At 34.5% G+C, this 23,523-nt stretch overlaps 1 long non-coding RNA gene across 2 annotated transcripts; it reads left to right on the forward strand.

Moving 5' to 3' along the window:
• Positions 1-20,354: 20,354 nt before the first annotated feature.
• On the forward strand, positions 20,355-21,569 carry LOC145140857 (uncharacterized). 2 transcript variants are annotated; one of them, XR_013722315.1, is made up of 2 exons: positions 20,355-20,464; positions 21,107-21,569. It is a non-coding gene; the product is annotated as an uncharacterized LOC145140857 (long non-coding RNA). The 2 variants fall into 2 exon arrangements; XR_013722314.1 differs by having other exon boundaries at positions 20,361-20,464; positions 20,631-21,569.
• Positions 21,570-23,523: the final 1,954 nt, after the last annotated feature.

Consider the following 23,523-nt stretch of genomic DNA (forward strand, 5'->3'; position numbering starts at 1 on the left):
CTCTCAGTCGGGCTGGGTATTTACCCTTAGTGGAGGAGCAGTAACATGGAAAAGTTCCAAACAGGATACTGTAGCTGATTCAACGTGCGAATCAGAGTACATAGCAGCAAGCAAAGCGTCGAAGGAGGCAATATGCTAAAGAACTTCATCGGAGACCTTGGAGTTGTACCAACTGTAAAGGAGCCTATGGAGATTTTCTGTGACAACGAGGGAGCAGTCGCCTTAACCAAGGAACCAAGGGATCATGGTAGATCCAGGAACATTGATAGAAAATATCACTTCATAAGACATCGATTAGAAGAGGGACTCCTCGTAGTGAAGATGGTATCGTCAGAAGATAACCCAGCAGATCCCCTTACGATGGGACTGAGTAGGGTTAAGCATTTGCAGCATGCTAAGAGCATTGGCCTAAGGGACGATATTAGTTTTAGTGATTAGATAGACAGTTAGAAACTTGTAATAAATAAATGTAATTAACATTTGATGATTAAGTAATAAGAGTTTTATTTATAACTAAAGTTTACTGTCTTTTGTCACTTGGTTATTTTGAGTTTCATTTTGCATGTTTTGACTTCCAGAATAATATGATTATTCAAACCATTCACAATCAATCATACTTTGGAAGTAAGCTATGAGGTTAGATTGTCATGAATTGGCTTGTAGATTGTCTAAGGTGTTTGGACATAGCAAAGGTTTGCTGCAACGTTCATGAGTACTCTTGAAATAAGAATTTGAGTATTGGATTAAACCCATGCTCACATGATTCACTTCATGGAATTTATCACGAATGATTGTGAGACGATAATATCGTATAGTCTTCAAACCAAGATATATGAGTTGTTGATTACGAGTTGGTTGTGCATTGCTAGTACGAAAACGCATTAGTAACTTGATGTTATAAAACATATTGTTGTGTATAATTTAAAAAGTAATTGGTACAAGAATATAAGTCGAAGTTTATTTGTTCCTTTTATCCTAAGAGGATTAAAAGCGATATCTTGGGCCCCTCGATGATTTTGTTTTGACTTATGTGTCGGCCCCGGTCAGGACTCAATTGATGTGTTCAATTACGTTCTATGTCAAACAAATCAGAAATCGGGAAACAAACTGTTGGACAATGAGTATGACTTTATTCCATGTCCTTGTCCACCCGATATCTTGAAGAACAGAGGATTATATGATCCCTTATCTAAAGGATGAGTCATTGACTTGATCAGAGTTGGAAAGCGGTTTTGAGAGCTACGATTGCTAATCGGATTTTGAAGTTGCATTGGCAGTTATAGTTATTAGACTTATCCAAGCGGGAGACTGTTGGATTAGATGTCTAAGCCCATAACTATAATTGGTGTGTACTTGACCCGATAGTAGCGTGGTCCTTTTGGGTTGCCTTCACTGGAGCAATTTGATAGGATGGATATTTGAGAAAGAGGTTATTTGTGATTTATTAATATATTATATGAATAATATATTAATTGAGAAATCATATTATTTAATTGGTATTGATCAAGAATTAATTTCAAATTAATTTAGTGATCAAAAGAGACTGATTAAATTTACGAGGACTGATTAGGTAATTCAGTGATACTTATAGTTTGGGCTAATGATCCATGTTGATTAGGCATGGACTAAACCTATATGACAGTCCATGAAGGTTTAGTCCAAAGGGCCATCAAATGTGAAGAGTCATGGTGAATTAGGGTTTACATGTATGAAACCCTAGGAATTCCACACTATAAAAGTAACCCCTAAGCACCCTAAAATCGGCCAAGCTATTCCAAGGTGAAACCCTAACCGAGTTTTGTGCTTCCTAATCTCTCTCTCTCTCTCTCTCTCTCATAAGCCTCCTTTTGCATTTGGTGTTTGTGACTTATTAGAGGTATCACACTTGACGTACTAAGCTTTTGAAAAGCCAAGAACTACAAGCTACAACAAGAGGTATTCATCTAACTAGTTTTTGTATTGTATATCTCCAATTATATGCTAGCTAGGGTGTACGCTTTGGATGAAATGAAATTGCATGTATAACTTGATAAAACTTAGATCCAAAGCATCTAAGGTTGTATGGGCACCATAGGGTTGTTATAGTGCTCATAACCCATCATATATATATATATATATATATATATATATATATATATATATACACACACACACACTAGGTGTATGCCCGCGCAATGTGATGGGTGACAAATAGTTTTATTTTTGAAAATATTTCCTTCCGATGAATAGTTCTTTCAGTGATTAGTTTTATTCCCTATTGTATTATAATGATTGATGTGTAGGCCTCGTTATGGTTATATTTTCATGAAATGGTTTCTATAAACTTTATTAGTTGTCAAATTTGTCACCTCTAGTATTCACTTCTTACAATGAGGGGCATACTTCCAACTCATCACTTCAATTAAATAAATAAAAATTGCAACCATTACATTATCTATTTGAATGGTCGAGAAATATACCCAATTATATCGATGTGTTTGAAATAAAAATAGTTTTCAACAAACCATATAAACATGAAATAAAAAATTGTGAAAGTAATGCAAATGGTATTAAAAAATCCCTTTAAAATTCAATGAAAAGATGATTCAAAACCAAAATTCCAACTAAATATTCCCAACAACTAACACCTGGTACTAAAAATATGATCTTTAACCCAAAAAACTATTCTTCAAATGCATTACATCACAAAGATACAATGATGAACCGGTGAATGTTGGATCATTAAAAAACTGTAAAATAATGATCAAAATGTATGCGGACCATAGCAAAGGTTTGCTGCAACGTTCACGAGTACTCTTGAAATAAGAATTTGAGTATTGGATTAAACCCATGCTCACATGATTCACTTCATGGAATTTATCACGAATGATTGTGAGACGATAATATCGTATAGTCTTCAAACCAAGATATATGAGTTGTTGATTACGAGTTGGTTGTGCATTGCTAGTACGAAAACGCATTAGTAACTTGATGTTATAAAACATATTGTTGTGTATAATTTAAAAAGTAATTGGTACAAGAATATAAGTCGAAGTTTATTTGTTCCTTTTATCCTAAGAGGATTAAAAGTGATATCTTGGGCCCCTCGATGATTTTGTTTTGACTTATGTGTCGGCCCCGGTGAGGACTCAATTGATGTGTTCAATTACGTTCTATGTCAAACAAATCAGAAATCGGGAAACAAACTGTTGGACAATGAGTATGACTTTATTCCATGTCCTTGTCCACCCGATATCTTGAAGAACAGAGGATTATATGATCCCTTATCTAAAGGATGAGTCATTGACTTGATCAGAGTTGGAAAGCGGTTTTGAGAGCTACGATTGCTAATCGGATTTTGAAGTTGCATTGGCAGTTATAGTTATTAGACTTATCCAAGCGGGAGACTGTTGGATTAGATGTCTAAGCCCATAACTATAATTGGTGTGTACTTGACCCGATAGTAGCGTGGTCCTTTTGGGTTGCCTTCACTGGAGCAATTTGATAGGATAAATATTTGAGAAAGAGGTTATTTGTGATTTATTAATATATTATATGAATAATATATTAATTGAGAAATCATATTATTTAATTGGTATTGATCAAGAATTAATTTCAAATTAATTTAGTGATCAAAAGAGACTGATTAAATTTACGAGGACTGATTAGGTAATTCAGTGATACTTATAGTTTGGGCTAATGATCCATGTTGATTAGGCATGGACTAAACCTATATGACAGTCCATGAAGGTTTAGTCCAAAGGGCCATCAAATGTGAAGAGTCATGGTGAATTAGGGTCTACATGTATGAAACCCTAGGAATTCCACACTATAAAAGTAACCCCTAAGCACCCTAAAATCGGCCAAGCTATTCCAAGGTGAAACCCTAACCGAGTTTTGTGCTTCCTAATCTCTCTCTCTCTCTCTCTCTCTCTCTCTCTCATAAGCCTCCTTTTGCATTTGGTGTTTGTGACTTATTAGAGGTATCACACTTGACGTACTAAGCTTTTGAAAAGCCAAGAACTACAAGCTACAACAAGAGGTATTCATCTAACTAGTTTTTGTATTGTATATCTCCAATTGTATGCTAGCTAGGGTGTACGCTTTGGATGAAATGAAATTGCATGTATAACTTGATAAAACTTAGATCCAAAGCATCTAGGGTTGTATGGGCACCACAGGGTTGTTATAGTGCTCATAACCCATCATATATATATATATATATATATATATATATATATATATATATATATATATATATATATACACACACACACACTAGGTGTATGCCCGCGCAATGTGATGGGTGACAAATAGTTTTATTTTTGAAAATATTTCCTTCCGATGAATAGTTCTTTCAGTGATTAGTTTTATTCCCTATTGTATTATAATGATTGATGTGTAGGCCTCGTTATGGTTATATTTTCATGAAATGGTTTCTATAAACTTTATTAGTTGTCAAATTTGTCACCTCTAGTATTCACTTCTTACAATGAGGGGCATATTTCCAACTCATCACTTCAATTAAATAAATAAAAATTGCAACCATTACATTATCTATTTGAATGGTCGAGAAATATACCCAATTATATCGATGTGTTTGAAAGAAAAATAGTTTTCAACAAACCATATAAACATGAAATAAAAAATTGTGAAAGTAATGCAAATGGTATTAAAAAATCCCTTTAAAATTCAATGAAAATATGATTCAAAACCAAAATTCCAACTAAATATTCCCAACAACTAACACCTGGTACTAAAAATATGATCTTTAACCCAAAAAACTATTCTTCAAATGCATTACATCACAAAGATACAATGATGAACCGGTGAATGTTGGATCATTAAAAAACTGTAAAATAATGATCAAAATGTATGCCGACCATAAAAAACATAAAAGAAACCCACCTTAACACTCGATTAGAAAAAAATAAATAAAACCTTTGGACACCAAAGATTTTTTGCACCCATATAGAAACCTTTCAAAATCTTTGGACACCATCAACACCAACTTCTCGCTTCTTGTTTTAGGATTTCCTTCAACAATCTAATAGAAAAACCAGTTCCACCTGATGTTCAGTTTCCAAGAAATCTATTTTTCCGTAGAAAATTTCTATGGAGTATGTTTAACTTGAAAAAACAAAACATTTATTAAATGAAACTAGAAGATGTCTAATTCATAACCGTGAACTTCTAATTCTTATTACAATGCAGTGCTATAAAAATATAATAAGCTCCCCGTAATTTTATTAACACGCAAAAAAACATATAACATATAAAACAAAAATCCAGAAAAAATCACACCAAATCAAACAATTTCTAAAAAGCATTGTAAATGAATAACCAGAACATGGCTAATTGCTAATTCTTTCAAATACACAATTTGAAGCCAGATAAATTATAATTACAAGGAAACAAATAAATCAACCAATTTAATTCTGAAAATTAGACAACGGTTTGAAACCAATGCTACTATAAATTTTAAAATTTAGGCACGCCTATCAACTTTAAGTTATACCGCTAAGTGTACAATATTAACATGTCAAATTTAGCATAAATATTATAACAAGAGCGTTGGTGCCACCTTTGTTGAAGACCCTCCTAGCATCGCCCTAATGTAACACTCGTATTTTCAATAAACAATTATCCTGTTATATTTTACGACATCAATCATACATTATAAAGTAACAACTGTTATATTTTGATAATATATCATATTTACATCTCATATAAATTTGGAATTATATATATATATATATATATATATATATATATATATATATATATATATATATATATATATATATATATATGAAAATTAAATCGAAAACCTATAGTATCTATAATACATATTTTATCATAAATGTGTATATATTTAATAAGTTATGGATTAAAATATAAACTTATATAGGATGAAAATTGTGTAACTTTTAAACATCTATATATACTTACGTAACATCTATACATGTATATAACATGTATATGCATATATGTGTATTAAGAATAGTTTTAAATTTAGTTGCAATTCATATTTAATATTAATTTGATGAAGTGATTCACACAAATTTTGATATGTGGCGATTAAACAAGTATACTTGGTGGCTAAGTAAAAGGAAATGGATACGTTCAAAGAAAAACTAACACATTCAATAAAATAATAGTAATAATAATACGTGTTAGTTTTTGGGAGAATGAATAAACATTCATACTTCCAAACACTTAGTATAAATAGATGTGTGGTCTTTATTTTCAATTCACACGTCTCAATCTCAATTAAAGTTATTTTTCTCTCTTTTACGATATCTTAATCTCTTGTGATTCGACTTCTCGATTTGTAGTTTAATTAGCAAAACTCTGGAAGTTTCGAGACTTTTCAGGTGAGTTATCTCACTATACTATGTATTACAATATATATCCATGTTTGTTAGGATATAAGATTTAGTAGAGTAAAGCCAAAAAGTATAGTCTCTGTGTGTTTAAATGTTATTGTACTTGAATTATTCATTATGGTTAAGTAATGGGTTGATGGCGGAACGGCGACAGGTCGGGAGCCTATAGAACCGTGTTGACGACGAAATGACAGGCAGACCGTAAGTGTAGATACACATTTTATTGGTGGATCGGCGAAAGGTCGCGAACCATTGATCGTATGCATGTATATGTATTTTGATATATGCTATCTCGGGAAAACTCACTAAGCATCGGCTTATAGTTGTTGATTAACTATTTTTCAAGATGTTCTTCTGATCGTGGAAAGGCTCCAGCATGACTGTACTCGCATCGAAGAAATTAATAATGTTTTTAGACTTCTGCTAAAGCTCTCTTTTATGTTTAATAAATGTATGACAATCATCTTTCAATAAAAATGGGCTTTTGGATATATGTTCTATATGTTTTTAATAAAAAATATGAAAAAGAATTGTTAAAAATCGGGACGTAACAAGTTGGTATCAGAGCCCTGGTTTGAAAGAATTAGATGAACACTCGTGTGATTCCAGACTCAAACTAAGGATCTGAATATTTTTACAAATATTTTAAAAGAAATTTATTCAAAGGGAAAATATACGATGTCTACAGTCAGCCGGAGCTCAGAAAGGAAAGTGATTCCCAGTATATCCATATTGTCTATATTTGTTGATATATGAATTATTAGAAATGCATACTAGTATAAGGGATAAGGATCTTTAAAGGAGTTGCATTTTAAGTTGTCCGATATCTAGTATGCCTTGTAGCCTAAGGATTGCTTTTATGTGCTACTTGAAACCTGTACTGATATCAATAGTTACTAAGTGTATGCTTTAAATAGTACCTAACTAGGATTTTATAGCCTTAGAATGCTTAATTAAGCCTTACTTCCTGTTCCTTGTTTGGTTGTGGACATAGGGTATAATCATTTATTCGATTTTCTATCCAATCCTGGATTATGTACGTTTTGCATACACAAGGCGACTATTGATGTTAGGAAAGATTTCTAATTCTACGGTTAGTAGGAATCCTAGAAGAAAGTCTAGGGAAATTAATGATTAGGCCCTTGTAACACTAGATGTGTGAAAAGGCTTATCGTTAGAGAAGTGTAGTGACTTGGAAACGTTAGGACAATTCTTGGATCTAGTATGGATAGGTGTGGAAAGTAGTATGGGCCCGTAGTACCGGAAGCACAGGATCCATACATAAATCAAGAAAAGCCACAAAGTTACTAAGGAACTGGAAAGGGTCTGAATGTTATTCCGATTCATACATTCATATTAATTTATTCCCATTTTATATCTTCATAATGGTAATAAACACTAGAGCAAACAGTTCTAGCTCTGGAATGGGAACGTACGGTTTAGGTCCAAGCGAGACTAATATACACAATTGGATAGAGGCGGCGGTATCAGCAACTGTAAGGGATATGATTCCAGAAATGTTCAGATCCATCAAAACCGAATTAATAGCCATGTTTGATGAACAATATGTTATGGTCGCTAGTACTGCTGCCGCCGCAGCCACTGCTGTTGTTTCTTCTGCCTGTCACATTGCCTGGAGACAAGGAAATGCCTTACGGAGAGTTCAACAACAGCAAACCCCCAAAGTTTGATGGTGTGAAGGATCCAATTGTTTCCATGAGGTGGATTTCAAATGTGGAAGGATGTTTCTACACTTGTGCTTGTCCGGTTAATCTGAAGTTTAGATATGCACAAAATCTTCTTCGTTTGGGAGCGAAAGACTGGTCAAACTTTGTTACTAAGAACTATTCATCTGCTGAGAAGAATACGGTGAGTTAGGGGAAATTTGTTTAAAAGTTCAGGGCAGAGTATGTCCCACCAGTAGAAAGGGAGCGACTCGATCAAGAATATCTGCCCGTCAAACAGACCACATAATCGGTGACTGAGATCACTAAGATATTCACCGAGAGAGCGTTGTTTTACCCGAAGTATGCATCCTCAGAATATGTTCAAATGTATCGATACTTAAGTATGATTAAGACTGAAATCAGGGAGTTTGTATCAAACAATCAATACAAGACCTTAGCAAAGATGCAAGAGCATGCCAGGAGAAGAGAAATTGAGTTGGAGACCCAAACAAAGGAAAAAAGGCATACTCCAACTCTATCCATCCAACAGCTAAAAGGTTCAAGCACACCGATTCAAGGTCTGGAGGACAGAATGGTCCTAAGTGTAACAAGTGTGGGGAACCACAAGAAGGATTTTGTAAAGCCTTGGTTTGCTACAAATATGGAAAGGAGAGACATTACAGCCGAGACTGTAAACAGGGGATGCACGGGAGGTGCATTTTTTTCCACTGCAACCATATGGGTCATATAAAGTCTGAATGTCCCCTTCTGAAATCAACAAGTGCAGTATAGGTTCCAGCACCGACAACTTTGAGGATAACCGATGGGCGTCAGGGCAGAGCTGAAGCTCCAAAGGCCAAGGGGAGAGCTTTTCAGCTCAAGAAATAGGAGGCTAGGGCAGCATTGGATGTTGTAATTGGTATGTTTCTAGTCAGTTCTATGCCCGCCTTAGTATTATTTGATTCTGGAGCAAGTCATTCCTTCGTATCACTTAAGTTTAGCTAGAGCATCGATATCACCTTAGGAGATTTAGATTACCCTCTATAGGTTGAGATAGCTGACGATCGAATAGTTAAAGCATCAAAAGTTTATCGTAATTGTACCTTAAAGATTTATGATGCTAGTTTTCTGATACATCTCATTCCCATTCCCATGCGAGAGGTGAATATAATAGTAGGTATGGACTGGTTGGACCAGTTTGAGGCCCTGATCGATTGTAGGAAGAGGATAGTACGATTTCGGACTCCAAGTGGGGGAGAACTAACCATCCAAGGTGAGGGTTCCAAAAGTAATTCGACATTTTATTCGGCTGCAAGGGCCAGAAAATACCTATAACATGGTTGCGAGGGATTTTTGGCTTATGTGATCGACACCCGGGAGAAGAAAAAGGAAACCGTTGCAGAAATACCAGTAGTTTGTGAATTTCCTGATGTTTGTCCTGAGGACTTACCCAGTGTGCCTCCGGAGAGACAAGTAGAATTTAGAATTGATTTAATCCCTGGTGTGACACGAATAGCCAAAGCACCCTATCGTCTTGCACCCACAGAGATGCAAGAATTGACCAATCAACTTCAAGATTTGATGGACAAAGGGTTCATTCGACTGAGTAGGTCACCTTGGGGAGAACCAATTCTTTTCGTCAAAAAGAAAGATGGATCACACAAAATGTGTATCGACTATAGGGAACTTAACAAACTCACAGCAAAGAATCGTTATCCACTACCAAGGATTGATGACTTGTTTGATCAACTTCAAGGAGCGTCATGGCTTTCCAAGATTGACCTACGTTCAGGATACCACCAAATGCGAGTAAGGGAGGAGGATATACCAAAAACGACCTTCAGAACTCGATATGGCCACTATGAGTTTGTAGTGATGCCTTTTGGTCTCACTAACGCACCTGCCGCATTCATGGATTTAATGAACCGTGTGTTTAGACCTATGCTTGATCGGTCGGTAATTGTGTTTATCGACGATATTTTGGTCTTTTCAAAGAATCACGAGCAGTATAAGGAGCATCTAAGAGAGATACTCGAAGTTCTAAGAAAGGAGAAGTTGTATGCGAAACTCTCCAAGTGTGAAATTTTGGTTGCGAGAGGTCCAGTTCCTTGGACATCTAGTCAACCAGGATGGTATTTTGGTCGATCCATCCAAGATTGAAGCAGTAATGCGATGGCCAGTCCCGACTACTCCCTCCGAAATTCAAAGTTTTCTGGGATTAGCTGGATATTATAGGAGATTTATTCAAGACTTCTCCAAGATTGTGGTACCAATGACCCATTTAACAAAGAAGGGTGTTGTTTTTCGTTGGGGTCCTGAACAACAATTAGCATTTGAGACTTTGAGGCAGAAGTTATATGAAGCTCCAGTGTTGGCACTTCCTGAGGGTATTGACGACATGGTAGTTTATTGTGATGCCTCAATCACGGGTTTTGGAGCCGTACTCATGCAACGAGGTCAGGTAATCGCATACGCCTCTAGACAGTTGAAGCCTCATGAGGCTAACTATCCAATACATGATCTAGAGGTCGGAGTAGTGGTCTTTGCTCTCAATATTTGGAGACACTACTTGTACGGAGTTCGGTGTACCATCTATACAGTGTTGGGTTTTAAGCATTCTAACACTCCTATGGTGTACATGCAACCCTATAAACCTTGGATCTATGTTTTCTCTATTATACATGCAAATATTAACTATTCCAAGGTTTCATCCTAACTAGCATATTATGAAGCACTTATACTACAAAGTTCTAGTTAGATGACATACCTTTTGATGTAACTTGATGTCTTCAAGCTTTAAGAGCTTAGCCCCAATAATGTGGAAGCCTCAAATGGAATCACAAATCACCAAAACACCTTGGAAGAACTTGAGAGAATATGTATGCACACTAAAATTGGCCCACTCTTATTTTCACACACTTGTGCCAATTTTGTGAGCCAAGGACCCCTTTATATATTATGGAGGATTAGGGTTACATCCATGTAAACCCTAATACCCATGACCTTTCATTTACATAGGATCCATGGGTTAAAAGCTCCATGGACCATCCATGAAAGCTTAGCCCAACCTAAATGAACTTGGCCCATTCCATATATATAAGAGTCCATATTTAATTAGTTCTTTTTGATCACTTAATTAATTCTAAATTAATTCTTGATCAATAGTAATTAAATAATATGATTCCATATTAATATATTAGAACTTATAATATATTAATATAAATCATAAATATACTATTCTCAAAAGACTATCCATATAAATTATGCCGGTGAAGTGCAACCCAAATGGACCATGCCGGGTCGGGTCAAGTACATACCAAATATAGTTATGGACTTAGACATTAATCCAACAGTCTCCCACTTGGATAAGTCTAAAACTATTATTGAGTATGACTTCAAAACCTAACTGGCAATCGTAGCTCTTAAAGCCGCTGTCGAACTCTGACCTTGTCAATGACTTGTCCATTAGATAAGGGATCATATATTCTTCCATTCTAGATATCATATGGACTGAGACATGGATTATAATCATTCTCTCTGTCCATTTGTTGTTTCCCGATTTTCGATTTATGATGACTGACTGATTGAACAAATCAAATCAGTCCTAGCTTGGCCAAGCACTCACATGTGTCATCGCTAAATCATCGAGGGGCCCACAGATATCGCTTTTATCCCGAAGGTAAAAGGAATGGATAAACTTCGACTCATATGGCTTGTTCTACTACTTGTTGAATCATACACAAAGGCACGTTTTATAACATCGAGTTACCAAATGCGTTTTCGTGCAATCAATGTATAACCAACTCATAGTAACAACTCATATCTATAGGTTTGAAGAATATAAGATATTATCGTCTCATGATCACTCGTGATAAAATCCATGAAGTGATTCAAATGAGCGCGGGTTGATTCCAATACTCAGAACTTATGAGCACTCATGAGTGTTGTAGTACAACTTTGTCCACCAACTTGGACCTCTACAAGCCAACCCATGACAGTCTTGATTCATATCTACTTCCAACATATGACCGACTGTGGATGGTTTGAATAAATTAGTCATTCCGAAAGAATAACCTAGTTATTATGGAAGTCAAAACATGCAAAGTGAAACACAAGAATAAATGAATCTAATATGGTATCAAAACCTACGAATATAAATAAAACTCTTTCTATTTATCACCATACTGATTACTCATTATTCATTGTTTCGGTTTTATCAACTTTATACTTGAATTAAAAACACTAGTTGTCCCATGCTCCAAGCATGTACACTATGTTTTTTTTAAACAATAGCTTTGCCATACACCAAGTATGAACTCTATGTTTGTCTATGATCCTTTTCTTTGTGAATTAGATCAATTGAACATAATTTCAATGATTTTCTTTTCACACTCCCAATTCCTTGTCTTAAATGTAAGAATTCCAAATTCCTATCATTTATCGAAATCTGTTTAGATTTTAAACTTATATGCATTGTTCCTCTTGTAATGATTATGCACAAAGCCACAAAGGCTTGGCAACAATCATTACAGAGTATCCCAATGGAGAGCAATTCCATGGAAACGATGTCTCAGATTCAAAGCGCATTGCTTTGAACATGCTTCTTGCATTAAGTTTCTTTAACCTTACACATATTGCTTCCACCTATCAAGACAACTCTATATTCCCATTTTAACTACCACATCTGAACACGAGTTGCCTCTTTTCAGACTATGTCAATATGGTCCTTCTAAAAATTAACACTATACTTCCAACTGTCCCTGAGCAACCAATCTTTGGTAAACCTTAGATTGTCCTCGACAATTGCTTAATCACTTTAGTCATATCCAATTCTCGACATTTTCCTCCTTAACGCCCCAAGGCATTTGGAAAATTCAGAAAGGATAAATATTATAGCACATGTAATCGATCTTGTACCCAAAGTAAATGGGACACGATTCATGATGTTTCACATAAAGACATGGTTCTAGAGCAGTCTTTTGCCATAATATTTTTTTTGTTTGCCATATTCTCAAAATTTGACTATGAAGAGGGATGCCGTAATCATAATCGAATTTTGAGAATGCAATATATAGAATTTTCTTAAGTTGAACCAAACCAACATAAAATTCATATATATATTCTTGACTAAGATGATTAAAATCTCAATCTAAGCCTTTTAGAATTGAAATGAAGTATAATTTCATCTCCCTTAATTATAGCAAAACAACTTTTTCAACCCCTGCAACCTCACGAATTGAAACTTTTGTTTCTATAATTAACATTGCTAACTTGCAATACTTATCATAATTATCATGCTCCCACTAACATGATGATTATTAGCATAACACTTATGCTCCCACTAGCTTTGACATGTATCGAGAAAACAACTGGACCTCTAGAAGTCAATACTTTATTGACATTCTTACCAAAGTTTATATTTTTTATACTAGATTGCTTTGATAAGACTTTATCAAAATCATACACCTTATCTTAGATAGGTCACATGTGTGTCTAAACAATTTCAGAACTATGAAAAGGGATGTCGTAATCATAGTCTCAATTGTTTAGACATTTTGCCATTTCTCATAAGTCAATGTTAGTGTGCCGGTTAACCACGCACGCTCCACTAACGACTTTGAGAACTGCAAATATCACAATTGCTATCTAATTAAAATCTACTTAGTGAAAGAATTTCCTCACCATCATTTTCATGAATCGGAGAGAAACCTTATGACACTTAGATTTTATGGTGTATGTGTTCTTTTCCATGTGAATTTGTCAAACCATAATCACAAGACTAGGTTAGTGACAAATCCTAACTCATATGGATTGAACTTGTGCAATCTTAACTTCTTGCCACCTGGCAGCTCAAGGGCCTGCCATTGCTTCCAAGTAGCTATGCAAACAATTGAGAACATGTAGAACTCAAATATATATAGCCAACTTAACTGGAATGGGCACAGAAATGTCAACACGATAGGTTATAAACCTCTAGTTGTGTGCTAGTGATGAAATACATGTTTTATTCTTGATTACTTCTTGAAACCCTTTCAGGATCTTTTAGACTCCCACTGTATCCTTGACCTATAAGACTTTCTTGCCAAATATTCAAGAGATAGTGTGGATTCTAATCAAGACAAACACTTAAAACAATTGGCCTAAGTTGGTCTCTGTTTTATCCAAAACATCACAACTTACCAAATTCAAATGTACAAGAGTAGAAAACCTTTTACTCTTACATTTCACTAGTGTTAATAAACCTTCTTTAAGATGTGTCACTCAAGTTACATTTGTGGTGGGCTTGATCAGTGCACAAGAATGTGTACTCGATCCCTTAGTCCTTTACTTGACTCACACATCCATGTGAACAAGTAATTAGTCTTAATTTTCCAATGCTTGAAAGTTCTCATTCATCATACTATACAACTTGTATGATTCCAAGTTTCTATCCAACTGAAACTTGGGTGATGAGAATCTTTCATTATTTGGAAAATTTAGACACTACCACAAATGAAAGAATCAAATTCATATTTCCACTCTTGCTATTAATGGAATCATATAAGCAACAATTTTTTTCCTTTTCACAAATGCCACTGTAAGGATATTTTAAAATAAATAAAATCAAAATATTTTTTCTTTTATTTTAAAAACTTTGCGGAAAAACTATCCTTACAGTGCAAAAGCACATGAAAAACTTTGTTGTTATCTATTCCTAAGCAATATATCATAACTCCTAAGCAACAACTCAACATTCTGATCACAGAACCATGCGATCGAGATCCATCTTCACGATCAGAATCAGCATATACTTCCTTTAAGTTTCTTTACTTTTCTTTGATTCTTAAAACATCAACATGTGACCTAGTCACATCATGTAACAAGAATCTCAGAATAGAAACTTAACAGAGTTAGATAGTGGACTTTAAGTGAAGTAGAGTCAATCTTCTTGACTTCATCAACCTTATGATCTTTCAAGTAAATAGGCTGCTTCGCAATCAATGCCCCTTCCTTTGGCAAGAGAAACATAGGGACTCTTTGGGAATGGTACATGGGACTATCGCAGACTTAGCCTTTCTCTTTACCATTTGGTCAACCTAGTTGACTATGGTCAATCCCTTTCCTTGGGAAGAGAAGGCTTTTCTAGATATCCAATGTTACCATTGTCAATGTCCATGGTAGTTTGGGAAGTTGATCTACTAATCAAATTTGCTCTCCCAGTGCTCCAAATTATTGCTGATTCAGCAGCACCAAGCAAATAGATAAGATCATTAAGGGTCATGTCATAGTCTGTTTCATAGTAGTCCCAAAGGAATTCACTATGTGACTTAGAAAGTGATTGAACCACCAACTTTCTCAAGAGTTTGACACCCAACTCTCCCGGCTTGTCAATATGTGACTTCATCTCCAAGATGCGATCACACATAGACCTTGCTTGCCAATAGGGCTTGAGTGACCTTGAAGTTGTGGGTTAGGGAGAATAATTGGAGGAGGTGGAGGAAGTGAAGTTCCAAGAGATTTAGGAGGATCATAGATGTTTGAACCAGACATCTTTTTTGGCAGATATTCAAGATAGTTGATCTAAAGTCCTTAATATAACACCCAATATGAAATATTAAGGCTAGGACCTAGCAAACTATTTTATAACTTGGAAGAGGGATGCCGTAATCTAAGCTATAAAATATTTGAAGGTAGGTGAATGACGATTCACCAATTTCCACCAAGATAAACGAAATGTATTATTAGGTTTTAATTGGTTTTGAAACTCCTAGATTCTTTTGAGATTCATTGAACTTTTCAAAGGCATGTTTCAATCTCGAGTGTGCCCTTCAGGTTTTGTGACTGGGATGCCGAGGATCACAAAACAAGGTGTGAATAACCATGCAAATATACTTGGTACGCTTAATATTAACCCCTCAATCGATGTGCCGGTTAACCACACACGCTCCACCGATACTATGATAAACATTAAGTTACCCTTTTCCTACCTTGTTAAATCAAGCTAGTGTGCCGGTTAACCACACACGCTCCACTAACTGACTTAAGCAAAGTGCAAAGTGTAATTTCATGGGTTAGCATCAAATTCACATTTTCCTAAGTAACTAAGATTGGGTATTATTAAGAGTTTAGTTACTTAGTATTTATCATTAATACTTTTAATGAAGGGAGAATTATAGTCCTTGTCCTACCCGTTCGGCTAACGACTCTCCACCGGTCAAGGAAGCGGTGGGTGAGAGTAGACACCCATTAAACTGCCATTTTATAGGCAGTAACCTTATACCCCCCTTATAGACCGGCTTCGTGAATGAGGCCTACTAATGGTAAGACGACTTGCTCTTATACATATAATATATTAAACTTTTAATATTATAATAGTATAAGGGTGTATTTTAGACATTTAAAATACTTGGTGGTTTAATCTATTAATTAAACTAGACTTTTAATTTAATTAAACTCAAACCATATATTTATGGATTAATAATACTCTTTTAATTAAACGCTTTAATTAACTATTAATAAAGTCCATAAGAGTTAATTTGACATATTCAACAAAAGATCATAATTCCAATTATTAAACTCAAAATTAAAACCATTTAATTAATTGTTTAAGTTATGAACCCAAGAGTTTTAGAATTCAATTCTTTTTTTCATAAAAAACTTTTCTCAAATTCCAAAACTTGAGGGCAAGTTTTGTAATTCTTGAAAACCTTTGGATTCCATAACTTATGGAATTAATGGTGTTTTATGATGAAACTTTCCATGTTTCATAACTTAAGAACAAGTTATGGAATTCTTTAAAACATTAACACCAAATTTTGTAACTCCATAAAAACTTTGAATCAAATTTTTTTTTAAAAAAAACTTTCATATCCATAACTTATGGAAGTTTCAAAAACCCTTAAGATCACAACTTTAAAAAAACTTTTGAGCTCCAAAAATTTATGAAAAAATATGTAACTCCTTAAAACATTGAGATCAAACTTTTAAAACTAATAAAATAATCATATCATCTTATCTTTTACTAAATTTGACCTAATTCAACTCATATAACAATTGATTTAGATTTTACAAATAATTCGTTTTTCACAAAACAAGTAATTATCTTAAAATTTGACAAACGTCATGTTTTTTTTTTCCTTTTTTTCCAACTTGAAAATAAAACATTTGCATCAATATAACAGAAAACAACCCAATACCATTGTTGGGTTTTAAGCATTCTAACACTCCTATTGTGTACATGCAATCCTATAAACCTTGGATCTATGTTTTCTCTATTATACATGCAAATATTAACTATTCCAAGGTTTCATCCTAACTAGCATATTATGAAGCACCTATACTACAAAGTTCTAGTTAGATGACATACCTTTTGATGTAGCTTGATGTCTTCAAGCTTTAAGAGCTTAGCCCCAATAGTGTGGAAGCCTCAAATGGAATCACAAATCACCAAAACACCTTGGAAGAACTTGAGAGAATATGTATGCACACTAAAATTGGCCCACTCTTATTTTCACACACTTGTGCCAATTTTGTGAGCCAAGGACCCCTTTATATATTATGGAGGATTAGGGTTACATCCATGTAAACCCTAATACCCATGACCTTTCATTTACATAGGATCCATGGGTTAAAAGCTCCATGGACCATCCATGAAAGCTTAGCCCAACCTAAATGAACTTGGCCCATTACATATATATAAGAGTCCATATTTAATTAGTTCTTTTTGATCACTTAATTAATTCTAAATTAATTCTTGATCAATACTAATTAAATAATATGATTCCATATTAATATATTATAACTTATAATATATTAATATAAATCATAAATATACTATTGTCAAAAGACTATCCATATAAATTGTGCCGGTGAAGTGCAACCCAAATGGGCCATGCCGGGTCGGGTCAAGTACATACCAAATATAGTTATGGACTTAGACATTAATCCAACATACAGATCACAAAAGCTTGAGATACCTAATGGATCAGCCAAATGTGAATATGAGGCAACGTCGATGGTTGGACGTAGTGAAAGACTATGACTGCGAAATCTTTTACCATCCAGGTAAGGCCAACGTGGTGGTTGATGCATTAAGTCAAAAGAAAACTAGTACGCTGATAAAGGGCATGTGTTTAAGAATGACCGTGATCAATACCATCCTAGAAATGATCAAGCAAGCTCAGAATGAAGCAGTGAAAGAAGAGAACCGCAAAAGCAAAAGAATAGTGGGGCAGATTTCAACATTTGACGTGGATAGTCGTGGGTTGTTAACCCTGCATGGTAGAATTTGGGTTCCATACTCTGGTGAACTCGAAAAACACTGATGGACCAAGCACACAAGTCCAAGTTCTCGATTCATCCAGGAGCTACAAAAATGTATAGAGACCTCAGACATAATTATTGGTGGCCCTGTATGAAAAGGGATGTAGCATGGTACGTCGAAAGATGCTTGACTTTTCGAAAGGTCAAGGCTGAACATCAGAAGCCCGATGGAAAATTGCAGCCTCTTGATATCCCGGGGTGGAAATGGGAGCACATAACAATGGATTTCATCACTATGTTACCAAAGACTTCTCGTGGTGTAGATACCATATGGGTGATAGTAGATAGGTTGACTAAAAGTGCCCACTTTTTGCCTATCCAGGAGAGCTCCTCGGCTGAGAAGCTCCAAATATATACGTTAAAGAAGTAGTCTCTCGGCACGGAGTACTAGTATCTATAATCTCTGATAGAGATGTCCGTTTCACTTCTAGATTTTGGAGGAAGTTCCATGATGAGGTAGGCACACGATTACATATAAGCACAGCCTATCATCCTCAGACCGATTGACAGAGTGAAAGAACGATACAAACTCTTGAGGATATGTTGCGGGCATGTGTACTTGCTTTGGCGGAAGCTGGGATACATATCTACCATTGGCAGAATTCTCATACAACAATAGCTTTCACTCCAGTATTGGTAGGCCTCCATTCGAGATGCTTTATGGGATGAAATTTTGAACACCAATATGTTGGGGAGAAGTTGGTCAACGAGTTATTGGAAGCACTGGCGTTGTAATCAAGACCACTGAGCTTATTCAACAAGTGTGAGAGAGACTACAAACTGCTCAGAGTCGGCAAAAGAGATATGCAAATCGACGGAGGTTGGATCTTGAGTTTCTAGTTGGAGAACTTGTACTACTTAAGGTCTCACCATGGAAAGGCGTCATCAGGTTCCGAAAACGGGGCAAGTTAGGCCCAAGATATATTGGAGCTTTTCGAATTACTGCCCGAGTAGGCAAAGTTTCCTACCGTTTGGATCTGCCGGAAGAACTTAGCCATATCCACAATACTTTTCATGTTTCTCAATTAAGGAAGTGCATTGCAGATGAATCTGTAGTTGTACCTCTAGATGATATTAATGTGGACGAGCGTCTAAACTATGTAGAGAAACCAATTGCGATCTTGGATAGAAAAACAAAGACCTTATGTAACAAGGCGATTGATTTGGTAAAAGTACAGTGGAAACACCGGAAATGATCAAAATGGACGTGGGAACTGGAAGAAGAGATGAGAAACAACTACCCAGAGTTATTTACTTAGATTTTGGGGACGAAATCCTAGTAAGTGGGTGAGAGTTGTAACAACCGTATTTTTGATAAACAATTAATATGTTATATTTTACGACATCAATCATATATTATAAAGTAACGACTATTATATTTTGATAATATATCGTATTTAGACCTCATATAAACTTGGAATTATATATATATATATATATATATATATATATATATATATATAAAATCGAGAGATGATATTGGATATATTTTCTAACCAAAATGTATATAATTATGAAGTTAACCAATTATAAATTGAATATTATAATTATGTGAAGACCATGGAAACTAAGAAAAAGAAAACGTATAGTATCTATAATACATATTTTATCATAAATGTGTATATATTTAATAAGTTATGGATTAAAATATAAATGTATATAGGATGAAAATTGTGTAACTTTTAAACATCTATATATACTTACGTAAGATCTATACATATATATAACATGTATATGCATATATGTATTAAGAATAGTTTTAAATTTAGATGCAATTCATATTTAATATTAGTTTAATGAAGTGATTCACACAAATTTTGATGTGTGTCGATTAAACAAATATACTTGGTGGCTAAGTAAAAGGAAATGGATATGTTCAAAGAAAAACTAACACATTCAATAAAATAATAGTAATAATAATACGTGTTAGTTTTTGGGAGAATGACTAAGCATTCATACTTCTAAACAGTTAGTATAAATAGATGTGTGGTCTTTATTTTCAATTCACACGTCTCAATCTCAATTAAATTTATTTTTCTATCTTTTACGATATCTCAATCTCTTGTGATTCGACTTCTCGATTTGTAGTTTAATTAGCAAAACTCTGGAAGTTTCGAGACTTTTCAGGTGAGTTATCTCACTATACTATGTATTACAATATATATCCATGTTTGTTAGGATATAGGATTTAGTAGAGTAAATCCAAAAAATATAGTCTCTGTGTGTTTAAATGTTATTGTACTTGAATTATTCATTATGGTTAAGTAATGGGTTGATGGCGGAACGACGACAGGTCGGGAGCCTATAGACCCGTGTTGACGACGAAATGGCAGGCAGGCCGTAAGTCTAGATACACATTTTATTGGTAAATCGGCGAAAGGTCATGAACCATTGATTGTATGCATGTATATGTATGGTGATATATGGTATCTTGGGAAAAATCACTAAGCCTCGGCTTACAGTTGTTGATTAACTATTTTTCAAGATGTTCTTCTGATCGTGGAAAGGCTCCAGCATGACTGTACTCACATCGAAGAAATTAATAATGTTTTTAGACTTCCGCTAAAACTCTCTTTTATGTTTAATAAATGTATGACAATGATCTTTCAATAAAAATGGGCTTTTGGATATATGTTCTATATGTTTTTTTAAAAAAAAATATGAAAAAAAATTGTGTTAAAAATGTAACACCTACATAATAAGATAAAGAGTTAGTAAAATACGTTTAATCAAAAGCATGGAATATATTTTATTTACAATCACTTGCAGGTACCTACACGAAAAAAGCAACATTATGATCACATTTAAAAGGAAGGTTCTCCCCTCTCTACACAGAGCTAGTCATATGGATTGTGTTGGTGAGTATGATCGTGATCTAGTCTTGTAAATTCATTTGTGTTAGTTAGAGAAGTGATAAGCTCCATGAAATTCTATTTATTATGAGCAGCATGCTTCCTAAATTGTTGTATGGAGGGCAATTTAGTCTTTATTTATTTTGCTGGCTAGAGTTAGTGGTGGGACAACATAGTGGGGATATCACCTTGCCAAGCTGTTAGTCCTTTTTGTCTTTTTCTTTAGTAGTTGTAGTAGTATATATAGTAGTTAGTAGAATGACTGAGGCAGCTAAGAATTTAACTGTAAAGAACTTTGTTCTTCTTTGGAGAGTTCATTCCTCTCGAATGAATGGTATTACTATCTTAATATTATCATAGTTTGATTATCAGTTCAAGGATGTATCCGGGTATATCAATAAGTTGCTTTAAATATGAACATGAACAAGCTTCATACATTCTACTTCTTCATACTTGTAATCTGAACCCTCACTCCACCTATATTGATCATATATCAAAACCCCAAAAAAAAACCCATCATTAATAAAGACAATTCAGACTGCCTATTAAAAAAAAAATTATTTGCATGTGTGAGACCAATTTATATTTGTATAAAGAAACAAGAAAGAATAGCACATTTGATCCCCTATGGCTCGTACTTTTCTACAAAAACCTCCCTAAATCATTTACTTTGATAAAAATCTACAACATCTCAGGCACCTTTGAAGGCTAACATATTTAGCTCTTCCGTGATGTGTTGAATATATAAACCTTTACATAAGCTTTGTGAAATGTAATTCAAATAAAATTTACGAAGAAATTAATCCAAATTATCAATTCATATAAGATTGATAAAAAGATAAAAAAAAACCAAAAATATAATCATATTTTACAGAAATTATCAAAAGTTGCATGTAATAAAGCCCGATATAAGAAAAAAAATGATACCTTAATAAAAAAGGAATTTGTGCCATTTCTAAAACTTAACATAATAGGGATTTCTAGTTGTTAAAAAAAATAGATACTAAGAGCATACCATAGTTATCTAAGATTATATACCTACTTTTTGTCAGATATAGGAGTTTTAAGAACACATGCAGCCTGTAGATAACAAATAATAAAGGGGTTTTAAGAGCACGTTATTTCCCCAATTACTCGGTCATAATCCTTCCTAATCAGCACTCAACTTAGGGCTAAAGGTTTTTTGTATCGTATGCTCCAACACTAATGTAAAGTTTCAATTTATGGAATATACAACATAAGATGACTTTAATATAATGTAGCTTTATAACATACCAAATTCATCAAGAGGGGCATCATACCCGTAACTTGTTGCAATAAACAGGACACTTGTAGTCCAATCAAAATTTGTTCTTGTGTAATACTAATACTGTAAATAAAACAACAAAAAAGAAAAAGTATATTGTTGTAATTGAAAAAAGATCCACCATTTTCCAAAAAATTTAGCTGGTCTAGAAGGAACTATGCCTCCAAACTTAGTGAACCTACATTTTGTATAAAATAAATCACACAACAAAATAGCAAAATAAGAACAAATGAATATCCTTTACAAGATGAAACTACTTCTTATAACCGAATCCGATATAGGGAGATGGATGTTGGGACATACCACATACAGTAAGGCAGATATAGATCGTGATAACCTTGAGTATCATCTTCACCTTTTGCTAGGTCTCCATAATCTGTTTCTTTATCGTATAATTTGGATCTTACCTGAAAGTCCAGTTAAAAGAGATTTCCAAAGAAAAATATATTATAAAAACTGAAAATGAATGTAAGAATGTAAAATAAGCACTAAAATAAATTGTATACTCCTTCTGCTCACCTCCTTCTGCCTTCAACCACCCACATGACTATTGCTTCACCACCACTTTTTTAATCCTTCTGCTAAACCCTAACTGCCAAACCCTGAGTATACAATTTATGGTTTGCGAAAAAGGTGGAAATAGATGACTTGACATCAGTTAGTGGTGGAGAAGGCAGACCAAGGGTGCGACTATGTAGAGATGAGACTTTTTGAATATTTGGGTCGACAAAGGGGAAGGTGATGGTTATGGGAGATTGGACCATCATAAACTAAAAGTTGAAAGAATCCAATCATGTAAATTAATTTGGGAAATGGTTAAGCCAGAAGAAAAACGTACATTGCAGCTCTCGACCAAGGAGGAAGTAAGATATAAAGTCGTGAAGTCGGTGAACAAAATCTTTATATCGTGAAAACCTAAATAAAAAATTGGTCAAACAAGGGGCCTAAGATGATAAAGATTAGCTTTTTGGTGATCACCTCGAACCATGATTAGTGGGTGGGTATTCATCATTTCCAGAGACCATGGG

Source organism: Lactuca virosa, chromosome 9, assembly GCF_052849685.1.
Source record: "Lactuca virosa cultivar CGN04683 chromosome 9, Lactuca_virosa_CGN04683_v6, whole genome shotgun sequence".
Classification (NCBI taxonomy): Eukaryota; Viridiplantae; Streptophyta; class Magnoliopsida; order Asterales; family Asteraceae; genus Lactuca; species Lactuca virosa.